The sequence below is a fragment of the Corvus brachyrhynchos genome, unplaced genomic scaffold (genome assembly GCF_000691975.1).
Source record: "Corvus brachyrhynchos isolate BGI_N302 unplaced genomic scaffold, ASM69197v1 scaffold283, whole genome shotgun sequence".
NCBI lineage: Eukaryota > Metazoa > Chordata > Aves > Passeriformes > Corvidae > Corvus > Corvus brachyrhynchos.
This window is the reverse complement of record NW_008237409.1, coordinates 3553623-3574985: the sequence shown is the minus strand read 5'-3', so window position 1 is coordinate 3574985 and position 21363 is coordinate 3553623. Positions and strand designations below refer to the sequence as shown.

The window sequence follows — 21363 nt, the reverse complement described above, 5'->3', positions numbered from 1 at the left end:
TGGAATCTGAGGCTCCCCAAGTGCTCCTACCTGATTGCAGTGGGTTCTGCTCTGCAGCAGAAGCATGATCCAGAGCTGCCTTTGGAAGCATCCTACAGCCAAAGAATTCCCATTTGTATTTTCTTGGCTGAGTTTGTTGTGACATGCCCTGTTATTTTTGCATTCTGGGTCCGTTCTGAAGCTCCCCCAGGCATCCCTTCAAATGAAACATTGCATCACTGAGGAAGTGAAGCCATTACAACTGAACACTTTCGCCAGACACTTGGAGCAAACACAATCAGCTCTCATCTTCCAGAAATGGACTTGCAAGTTGACATTGGAAAATTTGGGAAGAACAATGATCCTTTCTTGAGTGGTTTGATGCAGTTTTTAAAAAAGCCAAGCTGTGCTGTTGTTTTTTTGCCACATCATGAATGAAGGTTTTATATTTGCATAGGAGAAATGTTACCAAGCAAAGCAGTTGGAGCCCAGAGCTTCAAAATCCTTTGGAAGGAAGAGAAATTTTAAGTTCTCTGCTGAACTCTGCTAAGGTCTCTGACTTTCTCTGTGTCTTACTTTCATCCTGCAATAACCCTCCCTTTTTGCAGAGCTGTGGGGATGGACCAGTTGCTGTTTTCGTGCTATTCTCATGGTTTGAGACGCTGTATGAGTGTTGAGGATCGTTACTAGAGTTTTCCTTGGTAGTCAAAGGGTTAATTTTGAGATCTGATTTAGATTTGGCACAGGAGGAGGGGAGACAGAGGATTTTGTTCTGCAGGAAACTAGGTCAGCAGGTTTTTATTATTGTGCTCGACAGCCCAATGTGGTTTGCATTTAGGAATGAACTCGGCTGACATCGTGGATGGTCGGTTTCCCCTTCCCAGGACGCAGCCTCAGACAGCACTCCATACATTTTGGCTTTCCCAAATGGAATGCAAGGGAATACTCAGCTGAAGAAGCTCAGGCCATCGTGAGTTTGTCAGTTATCTTTCTAGAGCTGTCAGTCAGGAGGGCTCAGGAACACAGAATGAGGTCCAAGATGTTTTGGAGAGGAAGAACAATAGGGCTGGAATATTTTCAGTCACTGAAGTGCATCGGAATTTCAGCGGTCTCCATTGCTTTTACACCCCATGGACTGATGATTGTTCTTACAGCCTGTGGCATTGTTTGGTTTTTGTTTGGATCTGGTCAGATTCTGATCTTGGTCCTGCCAATGTAAATTTGGAATAATTCCCTTTCTTTCTGTGAAGATCCTGCTGTGGGTGGCTGAGATCACTGTGTGGTCCTGCAGATAACCTTTAGGTGGGGAGTTTTCCATTACAACTTTTAGATCATCCTGACTGATGAAAGATTTGAATAATCCAGAATCCTTGTCACATCTTCCAGCTTCCTTGGCTGTATTTCCTGTTGTGTATTCTCTTCCCAGGCAACTGAGAATGCCTGCCTGTTCTACCTCTGCCTGTTGAAGATAAAATTGTGGCAGATATCATCTATATTGGACAATTCAGGCTGCTTTCCTTTACAGATTATTTTGATTTTACTGAATGATGAAAATCCAAGTAGTTATAACTTTAAAAAATATCCTGCATTGTTTTGATTGTAAGGATCAGATGAGGGTGGTGGAGCTTAAAAAGATTTAAGGTGGATCTTAAAAAAACATTACCAAAAAGATTGGTAATGCCTAGGAAAATTTCTGAGTAATGGGATTTAAGGCTGAGCATCTATTTCTAGTTTTATGCTCTTGTTGTTTTACAGACTTTAATGTGAGTTAATGGTTTTTCAGCATAATAAAACCATCTAATTCTGTCCTGTTCTACTCTTTATTCAGTTCTGGCATCAAGAAACCCAGACATTTTTGCAAACCAAGTTTGGCTTTTAAGGCTGAACAAGGAAAATACAGGCAGTACTGAGAAGAGCAGACAGCAGTAGGTTGCCAGCAGTTCCTGGAAATAATGGAGTTTCACAACCATTGCCTGCAGATTGGACATTTAAGGAGGAAAAAAAATCCTTGTGGCTTGCATGGATACAATAATGAGAATGCAAAGTCTGTTGAGAAAGTTTATTATGGTAAAAATTCAAATGCCATTCTTGGGTTTAAACCAAAGAGCAGCATATCAAATGCCTCAGAATGATGACAGCATAGAAATAACACAGGTCAGAAAATTGCATGTGGTCTCTCCTGGATTGCATTTAATGCTGTGGTCAGCTATACATTTTAATTGTCCAGTTCTGAATCTCTATAAAACAGTTTCAGCTACAAGAAATGTGCTCACAGAGTGATCTTTTGAAATGTGAACATGTTAAAGAGGGATGAAGAAAGGAGGTGTTTCTGCAATATCCTTGTACTCTTCCCCTGCTGTGACTGAGAGCCAAGAAAACGCCAGCGTGTGTCAGAATGAGAGGCAGTGACAGGACTTGAGGCAGGCAGCCACGTCCACACAATAAACAGCAGAGCTGAGGCAGCATTCTCAAAATTGCCTCCTGCATAATGAAACAGAGGAATTGTGGCAGAATCTCCACAGCTTCATTCAGAGTTGGCAAATTATTTCATTCAAATTCGCAGCAACTCGGGAAATGTCATTGTGCTGCTGGAAGACTTGGGTTGTGTTTCCTATTCCTAAATTGAACTAAGTTCAGTTGAGCTCTCAGCTCAAGAAATGAGAGATGAAAAGACTCTCTCTCTCCTGCAGTGGCTCTCCAGAATGTATATTATATCTCTTGAGGCTGTCAGCCATGCGGAGCTTTCAGGATGTGACTCATAGGATAAATAAGTTTGGTCATTCTTGCTGTGAATAGAAAAAGGTAAAATCTTGTATTTTTATAAGAGCTTTTTCTTCCCTACATGAATTCAGAAAACATCCCAAGTCGTTAACATGCTGGAGCTGTCACTGAAAATCCAGTAGCTTCAGGGTTGAACAGAACTGTTAATAGAGCTCAGTGGTGCCATGTGTGTGAAACGTGTGCTGCTGAATATTTGTGCTCTTTCAAATGGATGAACTCAAGTTCCCAGACTGCAAACGAGGGTGGTAATGCAGAGGAGCAGCTCGTGTGTGTCAGCAAAGGAGCAGATGCTGGCAGGAGACCGGGGGATAAACAGATGCCGAGTAAGGCTGGTGCACGGAATGAGCCATTTGTGCCCGTTTGGGAGCTCTGCTGCAGAGAGGATGCAGCCTGCAGATTTAAGTAGGTTGTGATGTTCTCCCCTATGGCTGGGACTGGAGGCCTGGCCAGTTAACTGCAGAGTGTCACTTTGTGGTACAAACATCAAAAAATCATCTTTCAGAGAGCAGTGGCTTCATATGAGTGCATTCCTTTTTTGTTTTCCAGTGTAACCCTATCTTTACCAATTAAAGTAACTATGCAATGGTTAGAATATGATCTCTGAGCTATGAGCACAGATCCTGTTTATCCCTTTTGTGGGATAAAATATATTTAGCCTTTGCTGGATTTGTAGTTATTATTCCTTCTTCGTGTTTTACGTGGTAATTAACCCTCTCCTTTGATAGTTGTTTACAGCTGGGAACAGGCTGACAAGAATGGTGCTCTTTGTTCTGCAGAAAGCAGGGAGCTGTGCCAGGTATCCTGTATCTGTTTCCCAAACTCAGCTAACCTTCTCCTGGGGCAATCCCAGTACCAGGAGACAGGGAACAGCAGTATTCTTAACATGGCTGCTCACTGCCAGTCTTTTGCAGAGAATGGGAATCAGCTGATTAATTTTATTGACAACTTATTGCAGGCAAAAGGTGCCAGGCTGGAAGCAGTGGTGACTGGCACAGGCCCCTCTCAGTAACTCTCACACCAGTGTGTGTTTGTGCTCTTCATCATTCCTGCAAGCTGATTGCTTGTATCTGTAAGAAGATTACTGCCCAGTGTAATACAACTTCTGGCCTCTTTCCTTGGATGCCAATAAGAAGATTAATTAGAACAGGGCTAAAAATGTATTCGTATTTAAGGGAGATATATTTTTACTGTGCTGCCTCATCTCTTATTCCACCCCAATCCATTACATGTTGTGCTCAGAGTCCTCATGCAGCTTCTGCTGTTTAGTGCCCTCTCTACCTACAGGGAGGTAAGGAAAGACCTTTTGTCTCCATCCTCGTCCATCCTCATTCCAGGAGAATGTGTTGAGTTCTGGCAAGAGCAATCTGGAGCCAACACAGGATGTTTGATACAGGACATGCTCAACACCCCCTCTTACAGTGGCTCACTCTGGGGCCACCACACAGCTCACAGGTGCTGTCTGCTTCCATGGCAGCTCTAAGACTGAAGTAATTTCCAGCCAGGCTTGGCAGTTGGACTTTCCCAGTGATCTGTATAAACCAGAAGTGTCTTGGGAGGTTTCCCAGTTGCACCATCCTGCTTTTGGTGTTTACAGCTACAGTAACTAACTTCTGACATTTATACCCAGCTGGTGCTCTGATTGCTGAGCTTGGTGCCTGTTTGCACATGGGGCCTTCTGATAAGGCAGGCATTTGACCTTTCTATTCTTAACCCATTAACATTTAGAAGAGTTGCTCTCCTCACCTCTGAGGCTGTGTTCCTCCCCCCAATACCCCTGTTCCTGCCAGATAAGATTACTCCTGGGTTATATATTGATCTAAAAGCAGAGTGCCAAATGCAGCCCACACCAGTTCAAGGGCAAACACTGAACCCGTACGAGTGAGTCCCTGTGCTCAGCTCAGGCGTGGGAAGTAGATGACCAGAGGCTCTTTTTGCCCTCTCAGCAGAACCTGGGGACAAGCACAGGGGTCTCAGTTCTTTACTGTACCATTAAATGACCAGCAGTAGGACCAGCCCAGTTTGCTGATGCTGCACCTTTGTGCCCTTTCCTCTTCTCCCTCTGCCTGTGAACAGATGAATGGCTTGAAGCGATCCTTACACAGAATTATCACAAACTCATTTGCTTGAGGCAGTGTATTCAGGAATCTGAACGTGCAAATGAGAGCCAAGATTCCTTTGTTTTAAGCCACGCCCAGCTCAAGGAATGGTGCACTGTGTCACTTGGACCAAATCTCTTCACCCGTACGTATGTATTTCCCAGTTTTTGAGTGTCAGACAGGAGTAAGGAGCTGTTACTGCCCCTTCAGGTGTTGTTTGAGAGTCTCTTTTTCTAGTTCAATATCTTGGTGTAAAATACTTGGGAAACTGCTACCAGAATGATGAAAGAAGTGGAAAACAGGCCTAGTAGTGGATGTGAAAAATGCTTGAGCTATTTGCTTTATCCATGAGATGACTTGATGGTCACACAGGGGGACCAACACGGGGAAGAGATTTGGTGGGTGGGGTTTGTTGAAGTGTTAACACACATTTTGTATGAGAATAATGAACACAGTGGTCCTGCTGGCTGTAAAAGTCTGTGACACTGATAATAACTACAGTCAGTCACAAGAATTAATTAGCTGATCAGACAAGCCTGATTTTTCCCTGTAAAACCAAAAGGCACTGGAGCAGCATGGATCAAAATTTATTGCAATTATTAATATTTTATTATGTTAAATTAAATGGTTTAAAATAAACCATTGTGATTTAATATGCATTTATGACCATCTGTACTAAGAACTAAACTCCATATAGTCTTAATACGATAACTTACATGAAATTAAAGAGGCAGGCACTGTGCTTTTTCCTTCCACTGTTTAAGAGAAAGTAAAACCATAGAATGGATGGAGTCCTCTCACTTAGCACTAGACTATTTAGAGTGAGAGGCTTCTTTTGAGTTGTCTTATCAGACACCCAGTAATTCAGAGTTGAGAAGCTCATTCAAGACTGAAGGAGGAAATCCTTTTTCATCTTGTGGTCTGTGAATAAAAATAGATGTGAAAGTCTGTTCTACTAATTTTTTAGATGCCTGAACAGCATGTGTGATCCAAAACCAACTGTTTTATCTCCTTAACTAAAGTTAATATTATCTTTGTTTACTGCGTGTGTTAGTTTTTAATACTGTGTTTTGATAAGCTTTTCCATTACTTCTAGAAATTCTGATATAATTTACCCAGTTGTTAGGAAACAATTATAAAACACTGTTATGACTTGGAGCTCCAGCTTCCATCTCAACTCAAAATTGCACAAACCATGACTAAAAGTTCATTTAGTGAGGAGAAATGCATCACTCCATGCCTGTTAATACAACAAACTGGGGAAATTAAATTTTATCCTTAGATAGAGGGTTGTTTTAGAAAGAACTAAATCACTTATTTAAAATGAATGGGTTGAAAACCACCTGTCCTGGGCTGCAGAAAGAGGTAGGTAGGAATTTTGCTGGCTTGGCCCTCACCACAGCCTGGTTTGAGTTTTCTGTGTGGCACCATCACTTTTGTGGTGTCACAAACATCCTCTGGCCCTTGGAGCAGCTGAACTGAGAGGGACACAAGGCCCAAGGTTGGGAATGCTCCTGCCGGTGCTTTGAGTTCTGTTTTACAGGGCTGTTTTCCTTTATTTTTTTCCTGTTTGAAATGTTCCATGAAGTAAATTTTTTATCAGTGACTCAGAGCAAAAGAAAATTTCAGATTTTTATGATAAGATATCAAATATCTCGGCAAGCCTTCAACTGAAAATGGTTTTTTGGCTTACCCAGCATACTGTACTTGCTGAGATGGGAGTCTGTGAGGCTCTAGTTATGATTAAAACACCAAAAGCATGAACGTAGAAAGCAATAAAGTATTATGTAGGAGAAGATTCATTATTTTTGTGACTTTGTTTAAAGAAAGCCCAGATGTGGGAGCAGGTACCTACTGAATCAATCATTTTCTAAGCCACAGATGACCAGAAAATTAATTAAAAAGAAAGAATATGAAGATATATTAGAAAAATAAACATGCAGAACTTATGTTTAAACAATGTTGCCCAAACTCATTTGCCCATAAAGTGATCTGCATTAACAGTAATTTATTTGGGGGTGTTTAACCCCCAGGATGTACATTCAGGAGATTGTTCAGTGGTTTCAGTGACTGGATTGCTCCAGTTTGCTTCTGCTGCAGAGTTTGTGTCAGGAAACAGAATTTCTGCCATTGACTGCAGCTCTGCCAGGATTTTCCTGAGGGTGTGGGGAGGATGAGGTGTGGGATGGGTGAAGGTGTGGGATGGATGAGGGCGTGGGATGGATGAGGGTGGGAGCTGCTCAGTGCTGATGCAGCAAGACTGCTTTTCTCACAAGAGCTAATTATGCCATTAGAGTGCAGATCTCTGCACCTCCTTTCTTTGTGAGCTTTATGCATATTCTGTGTGGTTTTGTGTGTCTGAGACATGCTCAAAAAATGTTCATTTACATGTTATGTTAGCAACAGGTGACCAGAGAAGTAAAATACTTCAGAATACTCAGATTTGCAGAATAGCACCAGAGTCAAGGTACTTTCTAACATCTCACTAGAATGTCCTTTAGTAATATCTAATAAACTTCCCTGGTTTCCTGGCCTATTTACAGTCCTTGTCCTTAACCCTAATCCATTTCAGAAGCTGTGTTTCCATTTTGACTCAGGGATTGCCCAGCAGGACATCTGTCTCAGCACACAGGGACAGCTGTGTTGACAGTCTCAGTGGCCTCGGGCCATTATAGGCTCTCTGTAATTAGATGAGACCTGTACATGCTTCAGCGCCTTCCAGTGAACTGAAACAACCTTTGTCTGGTTGGGATGATGAAGGAAGTGACCATGTTCAGGGGCTTGGCAGTCGTTTTGTGAGACCCTCTAAAGGACACATAAACTGCAAAACCAAGTGAAGGTTCAGGAGTCAGTTTTACTGTAGCAGTTCATCAGGCAGCATGAAAAAAAGGATGGTTTGATGTTGGAGAAATACATACAAGAAAGGCAGAGGATTTGAAGTTAACTTGTAAAATTATGTTGAGTCATTTTTTATATAATATCTGTCCCCTAGATCCCTACCCACTGTTATCCATTGCACATAGCTCTTTTCTGAAATGTTTCTTTTTCTTCCTTTGTGCTGTGTGACAGAGATAAATATGCAACTCTTTCTATTTGAGGAATCCTAGGAGTTACTGTAACAATAGTAGGTAGAAAGAAGTTAGACAGAAATGGCATTTTCAACTGCTGGCACACCATTTAAAATGCACTTTGCATAGCAATAGCAATGACCAAATCCCTGTTGAACACTGGCCAGGAGAATCCATCAGCGTGTTTTATTCATGTGGTATGACAGGGCAGTTAACTCAAGTCTGTATTGATTCTGTTTATTTCAATTTAGAGAACATCTCCACTGAGCTTTCCATGTAATTATTATACAGACAAGGAGCAACATCTAGAGCTGACAGCCAAGCATATAAATACAAATCTTTTGCAAAACATTCTGTCATGCTGCTTCTGCAAGGAGAGCAGGTCAGACTTAAACAGAAGCAGATTCTGCTGTCAAGATTTTTGCTGAAATTGCCTTTCCTCCAGCTCTGTTATGATTATATCAGGGCACCATTTGTTTTAGTCTCTCAGATGATCTCCACAGCTGCATTACTGTACAGAGAGAGAAAAACAGGGTTTAAACACACTGCGTAGGTTAAAACGTGCACTTTACAACTAACAGACTGTCAGTAAAATCCTCGATATTGACACAGTGTAAATAGGAGTTTATAACCTGCTGCTTCCTGAGATCCCAGGGAGTGTGTGGGTACTGAATATGTACAGATCCACGGTTCAGAGTGCACAGTGAGTGCCATAGGTGACTTGGTTGTCCCAGGGAGGTGCACAATCAGAATTGTTTGAATGCTTAGGCAGGCCAAAGGTTGTGAACGTGAGACACGAGCTTGAGGAAGTCCATTCTGGGAGGGAACCTACAGTAATTAGCTCTGCCACTTATTGCAGTTGTTTCCTTCTTAGGATGATTAAGTCACACTGATCTGGTCAGCCCAGGTCAGCCACAATGTTACCAAGACAACGAAGTAAACTGGTCACTGCCCTTGAGTGTTGCACAGCCCGTGAAGTGGCTCACAGATCCCTGCTCCAGCTTTGTCCTGATGCTGGAAAGGTGATGTGGTGGGACACAACCTCAGCTGCTTGTACAAACAAACTCTTCATACAGCTGGAGTGTTGTTCAGGGCTCCTCAGCAGCAACAACCAAGATGGACAAGGTACTCAAAACTGAACTGGACACACTCCATCCCATAACAGTGTCCATTGAAACATCTCTGTAACAGTCCCAGTTCCTGCCTGCTAAGAATTTGGTTAATATCTACTGTTAGACTGGAAGCGCTGGGGGAAGGAGAGCCCTTGCTATCATTAAAAAGGAAAAGGAAAAAAAAGTCTAATCAAATAAATCCCTGTAGTTCATTTCCTCTTACGAGATCTGTGCTCTGTAATTATATTACCAAAGAAGTCTTTCTTCTCTGAGTTCACGTGAAACCTTAATGGTTTTATTCCCCTTGGCCCTAGTTCAATCAGTGTACATGAAATTACAAAGTTTTTTGTTCCAGTGTAAACTTGAATTAGAAGATGGTGGGTGTGGTACTTCAGATTAGAGCTAACTATGAAAAAGAATCAATTCCTTAAAGGACACTTGCTAGGTTGGGAGTACATTTAATATAACCCCACTACCAAGCAGGAATTTTGTTTAAGAGAACCCAGCCCACCAACAAAGAGTGCCAGCAATGCAGAGTTCCCAACATACAGCAACTGTGAATAGAACTAGATGTTCTGTATGCAGGTAAGTGATGCTGGCAAATTGTTAAACACATATTTAGGTATTTTCATATCAGGAGTAAAACAGTGTAAAAGATGCTCAGTATCTCAAAGAAGTCGGATCAATTTTACTAGTTTGCTCATGGAGTTTTACTGTTGCTCTTGGTGAAGATACTGAAGCCAATTTTGAGGACTTTAGATAATTTGTTCTGAAGGAAATGCTGTTCAGATGATGCAACACCAGCTTTTTAAAAAGGAGAAAACAGAACTTGATGAAGCAAATAGGAAGTGAATGTTTTAATTTGTCACATATTCACCTTTTTCCTAATGTGCACTAGTTTAGCAAATGTGGGTGCTGTTTTATAATTTCAGTTTTATTGCGTCAGGAAGAAGGAAAATGAACTCTTTGCTGGACATCATTGAGCATCTTTTGCCTCTTGTACGTTCTTCAATCCACTTTGGTTAAAATGAAAAACAGTATTTTTACTGCAGTGCAGGAAACTGAAATACCTTTTTAGAAACTGAAGTAGGATTTGGGGTGAATATTTTGTTATCTGATCCTTCTGTGCCAAGTGAAGCATTAAATGAAAACATTTGATTACAGTTCCATGCCAAGTCATGCCCCCTCTTCTAACCAGTCACGTATTAACTCTGTCTCATTGTACCTGCAGACTCCTTGTACAGTAATTTCAGGGTTTTTCATTTCAGTGTTGCAGTCTGTTTCTCTGCAATTGCCATTTGCACTGAAATAATTCATTGCATAGCCTCCCCTCCCTGCACATACATTCTACATTCTTTTTATGTGACTGAAGCATAACCAATCTTGTCTACGTTTCATGCTATTTTCTCTTCTTTAACTGTTAATAATTAACCAAATTTTGTTAAATGTAGAAGTGCTCAGTCTCTCTTAGGATGAAGGATGGATGTTTTCCTATCAATCAGTTTTTAATCTGAGCATTGAAAAGTCTGACAAACAGTGCTTGAAAGAAGCAAATTTTGTTCCTATTTTGGGGTACAAAATGGCAGGCAATAGAAGGGGGCAATTCAGAATTGAAGTTGGTTGAATTCTTCATTAAGTCCATTCTACTTCTTGTCATTAAATTGGATCAGCAAGATATAAACCCTTCATTTTGAAGAAGGGTCACATCTGTAATAAATTATGGTCTCCCTTATTTAAACAGTAGCATTGTTATAAATATTTTCTTCCTGTATTTCTGTTTCATAAGCCAAATACTCAGCATTTCTCCTCTTGTTGTAAGTAGCCACACGATGGGCTGCCAAGGCTGGTTTATCATTTGCCTTGGGAAAGGCATTTTATAATATTTCAGGATAAAACATTTGCAGGCAGAGGTTTGACCCGTGGGGGAGAGAGGTGAGGGGTTTGCAGGATTGGTGCCAAGAGACTGAGGCTGGGAGAGCTCCCACAGCTGCTCTCACCAGTGAGGGTCAGAGAACTGCAATGAGCCTGTTCCTGCAGAAACGAGACTGAGCCACTGATTTAGACTGAAATTTGTGTTAAGATTTTTAACCAGACCTAACAAGTTTCCTTTCTACTTTTTTTAATGCAACTTTTATGTTTGGATGTAGGGATAACTGGATGAACATGTGGAAGGCAGTTCTGATGTCAGGGCACTGCTTTTCCCTGCTGTATCTGCAGTGTCCATTCTTGTGCCAGTGAACTTGTCATCATGGCAAAGAAGAGAAATCCACACAACCTCTTACTGAGAATAACAAGGTTTTACTGGAGAGTACAATATTTTAGGGCAAGACATGATTTTTTTCTCGAAAGGAAGAGCAGACAAGAGTATTGACACAAAGAGTCATCCAGGACTGTGTCATAGCAGAGCACAATTAGGTGATGCCAAGGTCACACTTTGGCCCCTGGCAAGTTTTGGGGGGTACGTTTAAGCAGTTCCTTTGATGGTGGTGGTAGTGGTGGATCATTTGCAACTGTAAATGTGTTTTCTGCACAGTCCAAATGCCCAGGAATACAGGAGGCTCTGCAGAGCACCAGTAAGAGGCCTGTAGAAAATTGGATTGTTGTTTGCCCCAGGCAGTGAAACATATTCCTGGAGTGTGTGTGTGGGTGCTGCAGCGCTGATCCGGGAGCTCAGGGCTCCGTTCCAGGCTCTGCCCCTGACTCAGCTCTGGTGCCTCGGGCTCTCTAGGGAGAGTTACCTGAGCTCTTAATTCTCTCATTAGAAAATGTGGAGGTTATTACTTGCTCACTTCCCCATACCAGCCTCACAGGGGTGTGAGTTAATGAACATCTGTTAATGTGTGGAAATAAATGCTGTGAGAGTGCCAGAGCAGTAGCAGCACTCGCACAGCGGCTTGGGAATCTGCAGCTTTTTCCTACGGGATTGTGCTGTAAGACTAAATCACCATTTTAGCAAGGCACCTGTGGAGCACAGCATCCCTGTCTCCAAATCCCCCTCTGTGCCCTGGTACTTAAAAGTGCTCCCGAGCCCCTGGCTGGGACAGTTCTGTGCCACTCTGGGAGCTCTGTGCAACCTCGTGTAACCCAGGTACGTGCAGCTCATAGCACGCAGCTCTTGACGAGTGTTATGTGCCCAGCTCCAGTTCATTATCTTCACTCATCTGCCACTCATTAAGGGGAAAAAAAGATACTGTTGTCTGCAAAAATCGGATTTGTTACCCGGTGTGCAACAAGCCAATAATGGCACACTCGAGACAGACATTGATTATTTATTTGAGAGTTGCCAAGGCTGCGTGCCAGGTGGAATTCCACATATCAACCATCAGGACTTTTTAGCATACATTTTAGCAAACAAAGGAAGTTTTACATATTCCACATTTTTCAACAATACAGTTCCCTTCTTTAAAGCTTCCTGATTTCCCTGTCCCCTCGCTGGATGCCTTAATGGGTTGATGTCGGGAGGACGAAGCCCCGCTCGCAGCTCCGGTGCCCTTCCCATCTCCGGGGCGCTGCGGGCGGCCCCCGCTCGCAAGAGTTAATCGCTGCCAGCCTTTGGCAATGCTGGCCGGTCCTAGAAATCCGGCTGGCTGCTGGAGCGGCTGCCAGGAGCCTCCCTCGGGCTCCAGTGGGGCAGAGTTCAGTGGCTGCGGCGGGGTTACTGCCGAGCGCCGCGGGGTTGCCATAGCGAGCATTGCATAACGCTGGCAGCGGCCCCGGCCACAAAGGGCCCCGCGTTCCTTCTGCTCGGTTTGTTCATTGTTGCCGAGGCCCACTTTGCTGTCGCAAATGGCGTTCCAGGCGTAGTTCCTGGCTGGGCTGCTGTGGGAGGTTGCACTGGGAGCAGGGAGAGAGGAGCTTGCTCATGGAACCCTGTAACTGGGGCTTTCGCTTTGCAAGGCAGTGCCTGCAGGAGGGTTGTTTGCATGAGCAGAAACTTTGCATGCCGGTAAAGTTTGTGGGAGTAAGATAGGTGTTTAACTTCCTGATACATTGTCTTCTAAAAGGAAGTGATTTGATGTAGTACTAAATTTGCACCCTGCTAGAGAGCTCAGGGCATCAGAGCATCAGCATTATGTGGGTACAGCATGACTGCAAGAATTAATGCTCCCATATCATTGCATAGATCAAATGGATTGCAGAAGATGGGAGTTTGTGGGAGGCTGAGAAGTCAGGAAACTTTTTGGATGGAATTGGTAGAGGGAAGCTGGAACGCTGCAGCATGGGAAGCTGCATTTGGAATCAGGCCATCATCCTCTGGAGATCTCTGCTGAAGCTGCATCTGCATTTGCATAAGTTTTGGCCTGCAAAACCCATGTCCATGAAGTGACTATTCTGTGCTTTCCCTTTCTAGATGATTAATTAAAGTGGCTGAGGGATTGATTTGGCTACAAGCTGTCTCCTGAGGTTTCTGACTGTAGTATTTTTGTTATGTGGAATAGACCAAGGTCTATCTCTTTGGCTGGAGTGATTATGCTTTTGGCTCTCCTGCTTTTTAAGGGTCTGGCCATTGAGTCAGTGGCAAAGTCCTGTTTGACTTTCCTGGGCCAGAACCAGAACTGCAGTTTTGCCTATACAGTGTGGTGTATTTATCGTTACGAGAGCAAACAGATTTAATATTAAGCTTGTGATGAAGGGTCACCAGGTTTATTTGGCATATGAAGGTTGTGGTATTTCAGTCATTTGGCTCTGAAAGATTTTGCTGGCTGCTGTGAGAGACTTTTTGTTCCTTCCCCTTGGGTTTGTACCCTTTCCACTGTGAGGTCCTGGGCATGTTAGGATGCATGTGTGTGACCTTTTGTGTGGCAGAACTGCAGTGCAAACCTAGCTAAGAACAACAGGATATTGCCTTCTACCTGTGCTCTTACAGCTCTTCTTCCAGGAGAGTGAGACCTCCTGGCCCAGTTTGAAACTGGAAGTCTGTCCTTGAGCCAGTGGTGCCAGGACTTGTGTGAGCTGGACATGGCTTCTTGGTGAATGGCTTAACACACCCTGTCCCAAGCCCTGTCCTGCTGAGCTCTTCTTTTCTTCAAAGCATTTTACAAAACAAAATTAAGTAAGGGAGGAGTGAAGTCCTGTGGTCTGCTCCTCAGAGAGTCCTGGTTTTGCTGGTGATTTGTATTTCAGTTTTAAAACATCAGTTGTGACTGTGGGATTGCTGGGCTTTTTGTTCTCAGTCAGGACAACTTAGACTGTCAGGGCCCAGATGAATTCCAAGGCACTATGGCAAAGCCAACAATAATAATGAGGAAGTGAACATGGCTGGGAGCTATTCTGGGATCTGCCTGATCACTTAATATGGGCCTAGTGATCTCATTCCTTACAGTGCAGATGGTGCTTTGGGAGAAATATGGGCTGTGTTCTTCCCCTGTTACTGTGCAAAATATCAGAGTGGCCAGAGGCATCCCAAAGTGGTACCTAATGGAGCCCAGGGTGTTAGTAGAGATCAGTCCACCTTTTTTTGGGATCAGGTCAGTCTGTCCCTCCTGTGGGAGCTGACACAGACAAGAGCAGATGGTTCTAGGAGCGTGGTCCAAAATTCCCAAAGGCCACCAGCTGCTGTGGTCCATGTTTGCTGTTCAAGCTTTCCACTGAGCGTTTCCATTCACCTTCCTGGCCTTAGGAAGGTGCTGAACTGAAAAGCTGCTGCATGTATCCCTTTGCCCAGCAACTGTGCTCCTTGGTCCCAGACAGCTGCATGTTTGAAGATGTTTCTCTTATTAGAGATCTACAGATGAAATTGCCAGCTGTTGCCAATAGATCTGTTACTTTTCAGCAAGTACCAGAAATGCACTTTGTCAACAGGTACTCAGACAAATGTTGGTGTATTCTTGTTTTGCTGAACTAGGTAGGGACTTCAGTGCTCTCCTTTCCTGGCTACCTGTCCAAGGTGGGAGAGGAATTGTCTTCATCTCACACTGCCCTGTTGTCTGCTGCCCAAACCACATTGCAGTGGGCCAGAGGAGGAACTGCTGGCCCATAATTCATGGCAGCCCCAAATCTCCTGAAAATGCTGTTTGGGCTCTGACTGGTGCTTTCAGTGACCTCTGCAAATGGCCCCAACAGATCACACACAAATCCAGCTGCTATAGAATGAAAGGGAGGCCTCTTGCCCAGCACTTGGCAGATCACTGCTGGCAGTCCCTTAGGGCTGAAAAGTGCTGGCTGTGCTAGGAACAGGCTGCATGGTGGCTGGAAATGTGTCACTGACGTGGGATCTGTGGGCCCCACTCAGTCAACAGGCACAAAATACAGTCTGGTCCCGGAATGGCTGTCAGGGAGACAGGGCTGTCACTGGCCTGGCTTGGGGTGCAGTGTCTGTGCAAAAAGCAGTGCTGCTTCCCAAAGGCTTGTCAGCCTCGAGTGTGGTTTGCTGTGAGACTGAGGGTTGGATAAGGAGTTGTAGACGTCTGCCAGGAATATTGTTCTCCAGTGGTGTGTCCCTCCTGGAAATCATGTTCCTCAGCTGCAGCACCGAGTGGTGACACCTACGTGACCAAAACAAGGTGCCCCGTAGGTGACACACCCAGCCCCTGTCACATGCTTTGGCAAATGGGGTCTCCATTGTTGGGATGACATTTGGCCCAGATGTCTCAGCTTTCTTATGTGCTCTGGAGAGCCTGGGGAATTTTAAACTGAATATTGCTGTTTTTTGCTGAAAAGGACAGGTTCCAAGGAGTATTCTTGGCATTTGCAGTAGAAATCAAAGCAGTTTGTGATTACTTGATTTGGGAACCCATTCAGTGTTTGGCACCAGCCTCTAAGGAAGTCCTGACTGCTTGAGATGTTACCCTTGTTGCAGAGTTCCTCAGCTCCAAATGGACAGAACTGTGCACCATACTCATAATTTTGGAGTTTTATGCAGTATTTTGTATATTTTGGGCTAGACCTTCAAATTAGTACCAAGATGTTGAACTTGATTCAATACCCCATGGGAAGACAGTACAAGGAATAAAGGATAGGTTTGTGGGGTTCCCAGTACCCAGGATTGCTGAGACACATCGATTTCCATCCAGAAATCAGAGAACAGACAGAACACTTTTCTTAAAAGGATCCCAAACTTATTTACATAGGGGTAAACATACAATTATTTCCATTTCACAGGCATGAATAGCAGAAGATTCGAATGCTGTGACTAAATATCAATTTAGAAATAATTGAGTGGAATTTTGTTTCCTGTCTTACACAGCAGGGCCTGATACCCTCTCCAAACTAGTTTTTTAAAGTTACTTTTTAAAATTAGCTTTAGCCATGATAGCTTCTATGTATTTCTGGTCTTGAAAGGAACCATCAATTGTTTTTGTTTGAAGACATTGAATATGAACTTGTTCCTACAGAGCTTTGTGCTGTAATTTATCAACAGGGCGCTGAGGCACAGACGTCAAATGAATACCAGATTTCAAATTATGATAAGCAATTGTGTCATCTCTGTGAATAGACATCAGTCTCTGCTGAGAAATCATCAATAATTCATTTTAAAAAATAAATGAGTACAGGGCCATTTGGATAGGTCTTTGCAAACAACCAGTCCTGTGTTCTGTCATAATTGCTATGAATTTAAACCCAAAGGATGCTTGTTTCTTGAAGAGAAACACCTGATCGTGCCCAAGTCAAAAAGATGTGTTCCCTCACGGCCTAATTACCATTTCTCTTTGGGGAGGTATGGAGGAAGCTGGAGTGTCACCTGTCAGAGTTGTGCTGGTTTGTCCATGGCTCAGTGGGGAACATGCAGAGCTCTTCCAAAGTATTTTACTGTTAATATTCCAGTCATTAACATCTTCCCCACTTCCTTTACCCTCTACCTACACCAAACCCTAAGATGATTATTTCCAATCTTAAAATACAACTCTCAGAATAATTTGTGTTTCTTTACTATGAGGAGAGGGAGGATGCTGCTGGCGTAAAAATTTCTTGAGCTTCCCTGTCGTAGGTGGCTTTTCATTTGACAGTTGGCATCCTGCTCGAGTCCATTTCTCTCCCAAATTGTGTGTTGTTACATTCCAATAAGCACACAGCATCTGTTCTCTGTAGAACATGATGTTGCAAGATGCTGATCATTTGTCTGAGTGGGCTATATTCAATTGAATCAGAGATGTACATGCAGCCTAACAGCAATAATTCCCTCCTGTCTGTAATTGCCCATTATAGGAAGAGAAATTTATAAATAGTTATAAAAGTCAGGATTTAGAGGCTGTGCTTCAAGAGCTAGGGCTAGCCAGTCTTAGCTTATCTTAGCATCATCTCAAAAATAAAAATTCTCTGCTCTACTTTGGAGAGCATGAAATAATTTCTGTTTACACAGTTTTTTCAATTACTTTGATGCTGTGATATAAAGGTCACTGATTGCCTCTAGTCATCACATGGCTTTTTCACTAATTGTGCACTCACGTCATTTTGTTCTGTGGGATCTTTTGCTTCTTGATCCAGTTTCATTGCCCACATGTTCATTTCATACAGTTATAACTTTATACAAAGGGCATCCTCTGTTCCAACAAACACATTGTGGTCATTGTTCCCAGCTGGGAACCTCGTGCACAGCAGCTCACCTGCTTCCACCATCAAGCCACCGACCTTTGGGCTGATTTAATGTAAAATCAGTCACTGGGGATAAGGAGGAGAAGTTATGCCAAAATGTTTCCTGGTCCCTAGCCTTGGACTAATTAAGGTTGTGCTGCAGGATAAAAAGGCAATAAGAAATGGGAAAGCTCTTTCATCCTGACCCTTTTGGTGTGTAGTGGGATGGAAAATCACATGGGCGCCTTGGAAGTTTTGCACTGGTGCCTTGGAATGTGTAAATGGACACCTAAACATCTCCAAGAAGTCACTCTATTGCCCTCTCCCACAAAGGTTTCATGTCAGGGCAGAGAGGTCCCTGCTGGTCCCCATGGGGTGACTCTCAGGTAACCAGAGGCCCCCAGGGCCTGGGGATTTCCCAGCTCACAGATTTCCAGAGGGTCGGATCTCAAGGTTATCCCATAGCCCATTTGCTGTTTGTGGAGCCACGTGGACATCACACAGACCAGCTGTTGGGTTTAACTTAACCTTGAGAGCAGTCATGAGAGCTTAGTTCATGAGCAGAATAAATTACACGGAAGGCTTCGAGAGAGGATTGTCCATCTGAATGCACTGGCTGCTGCTGAAAGGTCTGGGGGAGATGAGCAGTGGAAAATTGGACAGGGATTGAGAAGTGTATCATGTGAGAAGGGTATAACTTGGCAGTACATATCTGTGAAGGTTTTTAAATCTCTACCTTGGCCAAAAGTGACCTCCCAAATGACAGGAATCTGGTCGTCTTGAGCCCAAATGTTCCTAGAAAGACGACCCTACAAAACTGTGCTGCTGGCAAAGTGGACCGTGTTCTAATGGCCAGGCTGAGGTGGGAGAGGAGCTCCAGCCCAGGGCAGGCAGAGGAGGAGGCCTGGAGAGGAACTGGCACCAGGCAGTGATTTTTGACATCTCTCATTCTCAGCTGTAAGGCTGCTGGGCAAAACCTGCACAAGGTGGAGTGGTGCCTTACTGTGCTGATGTGATTTGCTGTGAGCCCTTGTAGCTCTCCACAAGGACCAGAAGATCCAGGACATCTGCTGCATCCTTCCTGGGCAAACCTTGGGAAGAGGAACTGCAGATGCCGGTGTGTGCTCTGCTCAGCTTGGCAGGGAGAAAAGCAAAGGAGTGAGATGGAGAAAACCAGGGGTCCTGTCTGGTTCTTGCTGCCAGTGGATGGATGCATAGGCAGGTGCAGGATTTTGCTTTCTGAACGTGATGTTTCCTGTGACTGCTGAAATCAGTGAGCAGAGACAGACCCTTCTCCACACTGTAGCAACTGCAGCACCATAATTCTCTATTTCCCTCTTGAGGCTGCAGATCCCCTGGCACAGCTGTAAATTCCCTGTACAGTGCACAGCATGGCTTTCACTGAAAATTCTTGGGAAGACAACTCTTCTGGAGCCTTATTCCAATTTTTTTTTTTTTCTCCTATGCATCTCCCCATTTTTTCCCTGCATCCAAGCAGCCACCTGCATTCAGTATCAGACACGTGGAATCCCATAAACATCCCTTCCAGACCAAAATAGTTTGATGGAAATATGGCCAAGTGCCCAAACCCCTCTGCCCTTCCCACAGCCCCCTCCAGCAGCATGACCTGGGAGGCCTCTGGTGCAGGATTTATGTCTTGACTTGTGGCAGTGACTGACAGCAGCAACAAGGAGCTCTCTGGGGCAGGGGACAGGGAGGGTGGGTGGGGAACGGTGTCTCCTGGGACAAGCTCCAGTCTGCTCCAGGGAATGTGCTAATTTTCACTCCTTTATAGTCCTTTATCTCAGCCCTTCGACCTTGAGCTCAGAGGCATTATCAGCCTTAGCCAGAAAGGCAGCGTGCAGTTAACCACTGAAATGCTGGATGTTTCTCATACAAAATCCTGTAGGTAAAAGCAATGAATGCAGCTCATTTCAGTAGTGCAGCACATCAGGGGACTGTTCAGGTTTGGTGAGAACCTATTTACGATATTAAGAAAAATATTTTTTTATATATGGTTCTGTGAGCAGTTTTCAAAGTTTGATGTCCCTACAGAATTCCCTGGGCATGTGGAGACCTCCTGTAAGCCCGTCCTGTGTGCATGGCTGCACGCTGTGTATGAACTCGCTTTTCTTCATCACCTTTTCATCCTTATTATACCCAGTTACTGATATCCAGAGCACAGGCAGAAAAGTACTGCTCTCATGTGAGCCCTTACTATCACGGTAACACATTTCCAACTTTATAAAGTATTATACAAACTCTTACTATAAAAGTCACTTCCTGGAGCAGTCTCGATGAATGTATTTATTGCCAGTTCTGCTGCTGACTTCTCTGGGTGACTCTGGGTTTGTCATTTAGCTGTGTGTAAGTTTTTGTGTTTGCAGAATGAGCTGGGAATACTTCCATGGGCCATCGTGGCTATTAATGAGTTAGGAATGTGCTTCTGTGCATGTGTCTCTTGTTTGGCAAGATCAGCTTCTCTTCTGTACCTGATAAATACGATGCAAGAAAAAGATTTCCTTACTGGGAGTAAGTGGTCTCTCTCTGACCAGCAGTAATTGGGTAGAAGCAGAATTTTGGGTGGAATATTCCTGCTTAATCAGTTCAGTGTTGATGGAGTTAATTTGCTCATGCCTTCAGATTGTTTTGTTTCCAGGGATTCTAAACCGTTGCCTCCAGCTGTTCATTTCCATTGACGAGGATGATCTTTATCTGTCTAAACTAGTTAAAACCTGCTCCACTACCCAGCAGCCTTTTTGGAGACAGCCCAATAAAGCTGAGTGCGGTGGCTATGACACCAAAGCCTCCTGGACATCATAAATTCCAAGCCCTACTTTTTTTTTTCCTGACCTCTCACTGTTGGAGCACCCTTCCTGTTTTAATGGGACTCTTCACTTCCTCCATTTAACCCCTGTCCAAAAAGGGGCATGATATTTGCACTGTAAGTGATCAGTGTAAGAATCCCTGTTACACTGATTTGCTGCTTTAATATTATCAGATTAAAGCCTTGACAGACCTCAGAGGTATCATTCAAACAACTGAAGCACTGTCAGACTTGCACTTGGACTCCACTCAGTGTGGTTGTTTCTTGGTGATATTTTAGGTGAACCATATTTTTAAATGTGCAAGTTTAAGGCTTGTTGTGACATGCTGGGACTTGTCATACCTTCGGGGTCACCAGGGCCACTTCCTCCTCAAACAAGAGATGGGAAAGTTTGTGTGTGAGCAGATGAGGTGCAGGTTTGTTAAGCTGATGAGACAGCCACCAGATGTTGCAGGGCATCTTTCCAGTGGTGAAATTCAGGTGTCTGGTGTACATCAGGCAGATATGCTGTCTGTGCCAGAGGGAATTGCCAACAACACAAAACTTTTCTGTTGCTGTAGTACTGCTACAGGGACCAGAGCTGGAATGTGTAGCCTGGTGTAGGAACTCCTCCTCTTGTGCTGGGGTTTCTAATTCACATTATTTGGGCCGGAGCTGAACAGGAACACGTAACACAACAGGGAAAATCTAATGGTCAGTTTGGACATAAAGCTCTTCCTTCCACTCCAACTACTGTTAACAGCAGTGGGAAGATCTGTGGCCAGAAGACCTCTCCTGAAGACTCAGGCTGAGCTTTATTTTGGAATGTGCCAAGGAGACATTTCCCTGTTGTTCTGTTGCAGATGTTGCCGTCCCTGCAGTCTGGGGAGTGAGCAAGGCCTGAGCAGTGTTGGGATGTAGCTCCTGCTCTCTGCTGCAAACAACTGGATCAGTTCAGTTCCAGGCCCCTGTGTCTGTGGGAGAATGCTGTGTAGTCATTTTGCTGCTGA

At 43.9% G+C, this 21363-nt stretch overlaps 1 protein-coding gene across 1 annotated transcript in view; it reads left to right on the top strand.

Moving 5' to 3' along the window:
- PIGL (phosphatidylinositol glycan anchor biosynthesis class L) overlaps positions 1-21363 on the top strand; it is a 54353-nt gene that overhangs the window by 12739 nt on the left and 20251 nt on the right.